We start from the raw sequence: 10,088 nt of genomic DNA, 5'->3' as shown, positions 1-10,088 counted from the left end.
CCCCTAGCCCCCATCTAATTGCGCCTATGTATGTTACATATAATATGTACGGTTGACTAAATTATAATAATGTATAATAATATTATATTATTATAGTAAATTAATACAGTAGCCGCCACAAGCCGAAATTAACGAATATATTGTGCGGCGTTCTATATAATACCTATTGGTGATAAAAAGTGATAAGCTATAACTTATGTTATTTTGTATCTGCAGTGCTGTACTGATGAAGGTATATAAAAATTCAAAACGAAAATATTATGTTGATTCAAAATTGGCCTGATGCGAATGGTATTATACTTATATATTATAGGTACATGGTATATATAGTATAATAATATAATATATAATTACCGACGGACCGAATCTGACCAGTTTCTATCACCTATTCGGTTTAATATTGTGTGAGATTATACTCTCACACGCGCTCGTGTGAATAGTGAATACATTAAAAATAAAAATACATATCGTAGCATAGATAAATTTATAATTCCAGTTTATGGTAACGTACTTTACAGGATTTTGGTTCGGTTTGGGTTTTTACTTAAGATTAATCACATATCCGAGGGGGGTTCACCCCCAAATTACCATCCAATTATAATCTCCAATTTAATCAACGGTTAGAGTATTTAATCTAGTCATCTATAGAACATCTTCAGGTCTAATAAACGTGGTAATAATTGACAAAACGATTACGGTAGGCGTTTATAGCAATGTTTTTTTACCAACCAAATAAAAAACTGAAACTGAAATATTTTCGATTTTTTCGCAATTAAACAATTAATTTTATTTTTTTACTAAAAATGAATCTATATACTTTGCAGTAATGTAGGTATTAACAATGATTGTAAATAAGATTTTTGCAGGAAGAAAAGGATTAGAACCTTCGCGTACGCCACTGCAGGCAGTGTGTGTCTATAAGCGCTATTGTTAGTACATTGAATTCTCGTTTGCACTGCGAGGAGAAAAACGAACCTCAAAGAATATTATGTTTGTAATTTTGTGTTTTTTTTTGCTGTCCCGACAACCCGCGATGAAGCTGGCGTCTCGAAGAGGCGATGGCGGCGGCTCGTCGACCGTCGTCAATGTAATATATTATATATCATTATTATTATTATTATTATTATTATTATTATACGATGCTTCAGCAGTAGACTATGCTACGATGCAGATCATAATGCGCGTGTGTAACGGTCCGTTTCTAACGCGTGCAAATCACACGGCCGTCGGTCGCAAACAACGCGCGGCAGAGACACGCGCACTGCGTGGATGGAGTATATTATTATACAATGTGTTTTATTTCATTTTTGAAAATAAAAAACAATCATCAATTTTCTGGGGAAAAAGAAGAAAACACGTCGAGACGATAATAATAATTTATCTATAAAAATAAAACGACGGACGGTACGCGCATGTGATGCTGCAGTGTCCACGCACAAGGGATTAGTTCGTGTGGAAAAACGTTCGGTGAGCTCGCGTGGTGTCGGAATATAATATAATGACAATCGGCGTGTAATGAACTGCCGATTTCCACCATACTCTCTTTCTCGCAGTGCTGTCCTCCACCGCCCTCAGACCGCGCGGTCGGACCTTTTTGTTGCAACACAAAAATAACACATTATATTATATTGTACGCGAGAAATAACGTTTATATTATAATAATAATATGTACGGTATACCATAGTATAATAGTGTACGGGTGTCGTCGTGTATTATATTATAATATGTATACTATTATATGCGACGCCGATGTACCTACAGACGCGACCGTATACAGCGGGGTACCAGCGTGCAGCAGCAGTCTATTATATTATTATAAATCGGCACTTCTACAAAAGAATCGTCATCGATATTATATTATTTTATTATATATATGACTAGGTATATACGGAGAAAACCTTTCATATAATAATATTCGTCTCGTGTATAGTCGTATTCATATTCTATATATTATTATATACTATTGATAAACTGCAGGCAAAACTATTTACAATATATATATATATTATATTATACAATATACTGTTGAGTATATTGACAGATTCTGTATAGGTATACCAGAACGTGCGTTATATTGCTTTTACCACTTCATTAAATCGCTACTACCCCGTCGCAAGCAGTCGCCTCCGTCTATTATATCGATGATAAATATATATATATATATAATATTAAATTTTATTGTTGCACTTGTGTGTGTGTGTGTGTGTTTGTGTGTGTGTGTTTGTCGAATAATATTATTGCCGCGGAGCGCCGCCGTCGCTCTGCCATTGTTGTATCGTCATTTTTATTATTATATACCTACGCATTCGGGACTCGCCGCCGAAAAGGCATTTTTTTCTCGTCCAATAGTTATTATTATAATGCGTGTGTAATTTTATTTTTTGCACACGCACAATGAATCGCGACAAACCGGTCTCGGAGAATTTTCACGCACAAACACACAGGGTTGAATGTAGTGGAAAATTGTGAAATAAAAATCACACTAGCACACTGAATATCATATATAATATAATGTACGTACGCATCACGTCATATATATATATATATACGCTGCTGCTGATGATGATTCTCGTCGGGGACAATGATATTAATGGCCGCGTTTTTATTGAACTTAATTGTATTCGCGCGCGCGCAACACAGGGGCGTATTTGCGACAACGCGTATATTATTATATTGTATCTATTATATTATGTACGGTGCCACCAGGTACAATAGTGCGTACCATATTATATTGTAGCTACATATTTTATTCACGAGCATTATTGTTATTATTATATTATATATAATATGTTCGTCGAAATGTACCCGGCGATTATATTTCCTATATATATGTACGTCACGATGTGTCGTTCGTATGCGGCGGAGGTGGTCTGCTCTGCAGAATCACCGACGACAACGACGCGTAGATACTTAAAATACTTATATATATATATGTGTGTGTATACATGTGATAATATATATTATAAACATATGTGTACGACCAGGTTGTACGCGCCTAACCAGGTATATATATGGCGAGTGCATTTTCCGAACGCAGTGGACAGTGTAATTTACGCGTATATATAAACGACCGGAATAATTCAAAAGACGCATCGCGTCGTTAAAAAGCACTTAAACCCGCCTCCTGTGTAGCTTGCGCGTGGTTGTAAAGGACCCTTCGCGTTTTTTTGTTTGACGCAGTACGTGGTGCGTAGGAAAATAAAGAAATCAATGGCCAAGATAATATTTTATAATCACAATATAATAAGCGAATATCATATTATTATTGTCCTCGGGACTGCTGCAACACGTCCCTACGACCTATACCTATATGCGCAATATACATAAATTATACAAACGACTGCGCTCGCGGATTTTACGAAAATAATATATTATAAAATAACAACCGTTTTCGAATAATATTAATATTAAGTAACAGCGGTGATCGAAAGCGAAAAAAAATGGTAATCGATTTTTCAGAAAACTGACCTTTTTTTTATCGAGTCATTGCTTATTATAGACGGTTTTTTTTATAGCTATACAAGTCTATTATATTATATACAACAATGCGTTTTGTTTAAGCGTCCAACCGCATTTTTGGTGATCTTCGCCGTATTAAAAAAAGGGACTTGGAAATGGTAGAAAAGATAGTTTCAAGGTATATATTTAGTCAGGTAAGAGGTATAATCCTATATGTATATACTATATATAGTCTCAAATAGGTAACTAAATGTCGACATTTGTCAAAGTAACGCACAGTTAATTATTGGTGTAATTAAACAACGTCAACAAAAGTAAATAACTATTAACAGTTAATATATTACTATATATTTATAGTTTATATATTATTATGTATTGCTAATAAGTAATAAGCTATTAGTAGTAACTGATCATCTATAAATGTACCTAAACTATATGTACATTATTTTTTATGAGTCATCGAACATTTTTGACACAGGTTCTTTATCCATAGACCATAGTTCATCGTACATAGCATAAATTCAGTCCGGTTCCTCCTCACTGGTACGGATCTAGAAATGAAAGGGGGGAGGGCTAGATGAAAATTTTTTCTATTATCAATCACTCCTAAATGTCAATAAGCAATATAATATAATATGTTTTAATTATAGTATTGCTCTTCTAACCTCTATACTATAGTTAATAAACTGATAATTAAGGTAGTAAGCTTTGAAATATTTTAAGTAATTCTAAAAGAGCCGCTACATACCTTGTATCCGCGTCTGGTGCCTCATTGGACGAATTCGGGTTAGTAAGTGAAGTAAATAATATTTTATTTTTTATTTTAAAGTATATTTACATTATGAATGTATAAACTTTCGAACAGGGTAAAAGTAAAACAAAAATATTATAGTTAATAGTTTTAATTGAGCAATAATGAGTAGTTGAAGTGGATGAAAGAAAGAAAAAAAAAATTATGTAAACATAAAACATAGTGCTATATGCCTATAATATGCTATAGTGCTAGGTATATGTGTCCTCGCAAAAATATAAAAACATAACAAATGCGTACAATAATACTAATAAGTTAGCAATAGTAATAATAATCTATATTAATATGTAGATATTTTTATGAAAAATTGATTGATTTTTATCGCGTCACTGCTTTCACAACACATTAGCTAACAAATTAATCAGATTATTTTATGAACTTTCAACCATCATTTTTACTTTTTGCCTACGTGCATATATTTTATGCTGAACTAGCTATTTATTTATACTATTTATATTTTATAATACAGTGTACAGTATACTCATAATTATGTAATTATCATTCGTACTTTTAACGCTAATTAATTTGTAAGACAAAATAAATGTTAAGTGTTCTCTCCCTACTCCTAGTTTTGTTTATGCCCGTTAAAGAGTTGTTGTTTTTAAAATAGATTTGAATTTTGAACCAACGTAAGCACGTACCCAACATGTATGTATACTATATTTACGATACAATATAAAATAATTGGCGCGCCTACAGTGCAAAGAATAAAGCGTATTGATTAATTTTACGAAAGAAATATTTATTTTACACACATTAACTTGTCTGAAAATCTAATGTTCTGTATACACATTAACGAAAATCTATTAATGTATACATACATTAATATTTCATCGTTCGTATAATATATACGAAAGAAAACTCGATATTATAATTTGTATACGTTAAGTCAGTCGACTTTTAATTGCACCATACAAAATATTTTTAGCTAAATTTAGATACACATTTAAACATCGGACGTTGAGTGGTAAATATTATGTACTTTAAGAACATAATACATTTAATGAGTAAAATCTATCATCGCGATAATCGATTTGACACGAGTTACCAAAATATTATATTATACAAACGGTGTATGTCTATTAAGTGGTGATCGCACCACAGTATAGACAAATAGAGATGATGAAAAAACTACCGTTGAAATTTGAAAACCGTTGCATGCCATTATATACCACGTGCGCGTACAATGTTTATTATAGTCTTAAAGCATATAAATATACCTAAATCTTTATAAATTATAATTTATAATACACTCTACATGACTACATGAGTCATGTACCCCTCAACCCCTGCAGCAAGACTACGTAAGTAAATATGGTTATATTTTCTGTATACAAATATCTGGCCAGAAAATGTACCTATATAATATACAAAAACCATAAAGTATCCGGGAACGGAAGTCTGCGACAGTGTTGAGGAACAAAAGCTGTGAACTCGATTGTAAGATCGATTTTTTTCCGAACCGCGAGTTGCTAATTTGACGCGCAAACAGAAACAATGACGATATTATAATATTAATTATTAATAATATATTAATATATTATATAATATAATGAAGATAATAATATTACGATGCATACGGCACCTATATAATACAACTACTATAATATTATAATAACATTATGTGATATGACGTAGCCCCTGCACGCATGTTATAGCTTCGACTATAATACGAGTCATGTGCGGGGGAACCGTTTGACAATAAAACGATTAAGAACTTAACCGCCGGGGAACTATATATATATTATTATATACACATATACATACATTATCATTATTACTATATATATATATACAAAATATACCTAAGTATATAACTGGTACACACACACACACACACCGTGGACAATGGGTTACATGCTGCATCACCCTAGGGAAAACAAACTAAACGCCGCAGAATCACAGCATATTATATTATATTGTAGTCGGTACCTACCACACACACACACACACACACACACACACACACATTGTCGTTTGCACGTCCGAGTGTGTATGACGAGAAGGGTGCGCGAATTGGCCTATCGTACGCGTATTTCAGACGACGCGCTCTGCCCCGCGCCCAAAACGCCACTCTCCCTTTTCGTCGTTTATAAATGATAATAATAATATATTCGTGTAATATGTGTATTATAATATGTACAGCGTGTACAGTAGTAGACGTGCGGAAGATAGGGAGACTCCCTGAGCACATTCACACGCCATTCAAACGCCACTTTAACGAGATCGTATTTATACAATAATAATATATAATACTATCTAGAGCGTATATTGTGTGTATTCACTATAATATTATACTGTACGCGTTTTATAATATTATTATAATTTCCGAGTTAAACTAATCGTTTTTATCGCATTATCGTCTATATTAACAAAAGGCATGTGTGCAGTACTGCAGTGTGTGTGCGGTTCTGAAATTCGGTACATAAGTACCTAATCATCATATACCCGAAGATGTGCACCTCAGATCCAATTTCTTAAATTTTCCATTGCAATATTATATAGATATCTGTTATGGTGGAAACGCCATATACCTAATATTGTTATCGATAAACGATAAACCAGTACCTATATTTTATGTCATTAGAAATTATATTGTGATCATACAATGTGTGTGATTCAGTCGGTGTTGTCGAGTTGTCGGCGACGCACTCGCGAAAATAATATTAAATATACAGTCAATTAATATAAAATAAATTGTTGTTAAATTCATTAATCAAACAACAAAAGCTCACACAGGAATTTATTGGTTCACAACCTTTTTTTATTTATTCATTGTTGCCATTGGTTACAGAAAATAAAATAGTCTCTATGATAAAAGACAAGTGATTATTGCATGAATATGCTTACCATGCATATGTTTTCTCGAAAACGGCTTCAAGGATTTCGTCTAAATTTCGTACCTAGGGGTTTTTTGATACAAATAGAATTCAACGGTAAAGCCGTAATAAGGTCTCAACTCCGATATAATTCAAATTTTTTAAAAGTGCTGTAAATTAGGAGCATAACACCCTGGCAACGGCTGTCCGCTATCATTTTCATTTTTTTCCCAACACGAATTTCCTTTTCGAAAAAATATTTATAAATAGAAAATAAAATAAAATCAGTATAATTATTTCGTTAATTAATTACCGAAGCGAAGCACGGTATTTATTGAACAAACAACATTATTTTATTTTATTTTTAAACTTTGGGAAATGTCACGCCATGATATAATACACCCCTAATTTTAGTTTAATAAACAAATTATAATTTTAAGTTTTAACATTAACAAGCAAATTGAAAACCCGAGCTAAGCTCAGTTACCCAGTACTATAGTTATTAAGATTCGATAAAAATGTTAGACTTGTATATTATAATTGGCCAAAACAACCCAAATAACTGTGTTGAAAATCTATGCTGTAAAAACATGTGTATAAAAACTAAGAAGGGTATTTAACCCGTAACGTGGATTTACCACGGCCTTTAATTTGTCATGGGGAACGCCATGCCGAATCAGGCATCAGCTACCTATTATATAATATAATTTTAACAAAGTGATCATACATTAATAAAATAATCATATTTTTAGTTTAACTAAGAATTAAGTTACATCCGACTTTAAATTAATTAGCCTATTCGATGATTGACAAGTAAGATAATTTTTTCTAATGTTTTTCAAAAAATATTCATAGTTCAAGATGAATTTTCCATTACCTTTTATCGAATTCATAATTTCCATAATATTAACATTGGTTTTCCAGAAAACAATAATGATAATAATTTTGATTTAAAGTTTCGTAATTTTTATTCCGTTTGGTATCCTACTGGCTGCAGTATATAATATCTCATATAATTATACTGTTAACTGTTAATGTTACTGTTGAACTGCCAAGTAACTTATAATATTTTATGCATCTACCTATTATTTATTAGGAATTAGGATAACCATCGATCTCGGCAGTTGTACGACTTGCGATTTATTTAAGGGAAACTCCGTTTCATGGAGTACAACGCATATAATATATAATATATAATATATATACGTATTATGTATAATATGGTATTATAGTGTTTGCTTTCGGAACAACTATAATAACTAACATTATTTTTCTGGAATCGTTTTTTTTTTCGACGTTGCTCCGCGATCATTTTCGACCGGTACTGTTGTTGTTGTTTTTTTTTATTAAACGAAATAGCCATTAAACGTATATTTAAAGACGATAGTGCCGTCGTATTATATATGGTTGCCCATTGTTTTTGGCGCATGATTGCATGAAATGCAGCCGTATAATTTTATAATAGAAACCGAACGCAAGTGATCATTAAATTTCTCATCGGTAGCCTACTTTCACGAACATATATATATACATTACACATACACACACACAAACGGTATTTTAAATAATAATAACGACGATAATAATGGCAGTAATAATTATTAGACACCGTCGATGGCGACGGGGTTTTGGCAAAGTGAAAAAGCACGTTTCCGCGACCCTGTTCGTTTAATTGCGAGACCGTATGGTACGGCGAAACCCAAACATTTCCGTTTTTAATAGGTATGCGTCCAAACAACGACAATAATTGTTACTCTGCAATTCCCATTATATATTATGTTTAAATGTTATTGTATTATGTTCACGCAGTGTTTATTTTTCTTCGACTAGTATGTTTTTTTTATGACCATTGATTTGCCTCCTCGTCGTTAAACCAAAAAAAAATCTCCCGGTCGCGTTTTTCAATACCTAGCAGCATGTAATGCCATAATTCTATACCTATTATATTATGATATATATATTATGTATAATATTGAAATTATATACGTCAGCTACCTATATTATATTATTAACTCCCAAAAATATCTATTTTTTACACGAGTCTATTTTTAATTTTATAACATATACGAAATGTTGGGCCACCTAGGCACGAGTGCACGACTTATTATTTTTCCGAAATCGCATATAGTAGCAATTTGGACTAAGTGAAGCTGTCGTCAGTAACATAAGTGATCTGGTAGCAAGAACACGTGTCGTTTTACAAATGTATATGTCATGATGGACCTGCAGCGTGGTCATGTGTGGGTGGCTTTTGCCGTCGTATAAATACTTGTCAAGCAAAAGAGATACATAATTTTGCCGATAAACAAACAAACATTAAATTATTATACATACACAAGTTACATATATTATAAGTATAATGTGTAATTATTTATTTATATTTTCATATACGCTTATTATAGACTGTATAGTGTATACTGTATAGTGTATAGTGCATTAGTGCCATATACTATGAGATTAAAATAATATTTTGGTAAATTTAATAATTGTTTCATAGATGCGCCTTAAACATAAAATTACTTATTAGTTATTTTTTCCTGCATTTTTCCTGCGTATTTAAATTCCTGCAACTTTCACAGATCAAATCAAATCGTTTTTACTTATACGTTAATTCAGTAAGATGTACTTCAAGTCTTCGAATCAAACTTTTATTATTACCTACCCATTACAGATTTTTCACAAAATTCTTACGATATATTAAATATTTAAATCATTCAAATAAGTGTTATATTTTCTAATATATAGGTAAAGTATAATTCATCAAGAATGCTCACCCCTTTTTTCTTCAATAATGCAGTTATTTAAAATTTGATTTTTAGATTTTTAAATAATATACTTTAATACTTTATTTATAAATTTATGAGATTTTTTGTACTACTTAAGGAGTGTCCTGTGGAGATACTAACTTCTATTTTTTAAATGAGAACACCACTATTCAAATATAAATTATATAGTGGATAATTTTTCTGAAATTTTCGACGTACAGAATCAAAATCCGT

Source organism: Acyrthosiphon pisum, chromosome A2 (genome assembly GCF_005508785.2).
Source record: "Acyrthosiphon pisum isolate AL4f chromosome A2, pea_aphid_22Mar2018_4r6ur, whole genome shotgun sequence".
NCBI lineage: Eukaryota > Metazoa > Arthropoda > Insecta > Hemiptera > Aphididae > Acyrthosiphon > Acyrthosiphon pisum.
This window is presented reverse-complemented; position numbering follows the sequence as displayed.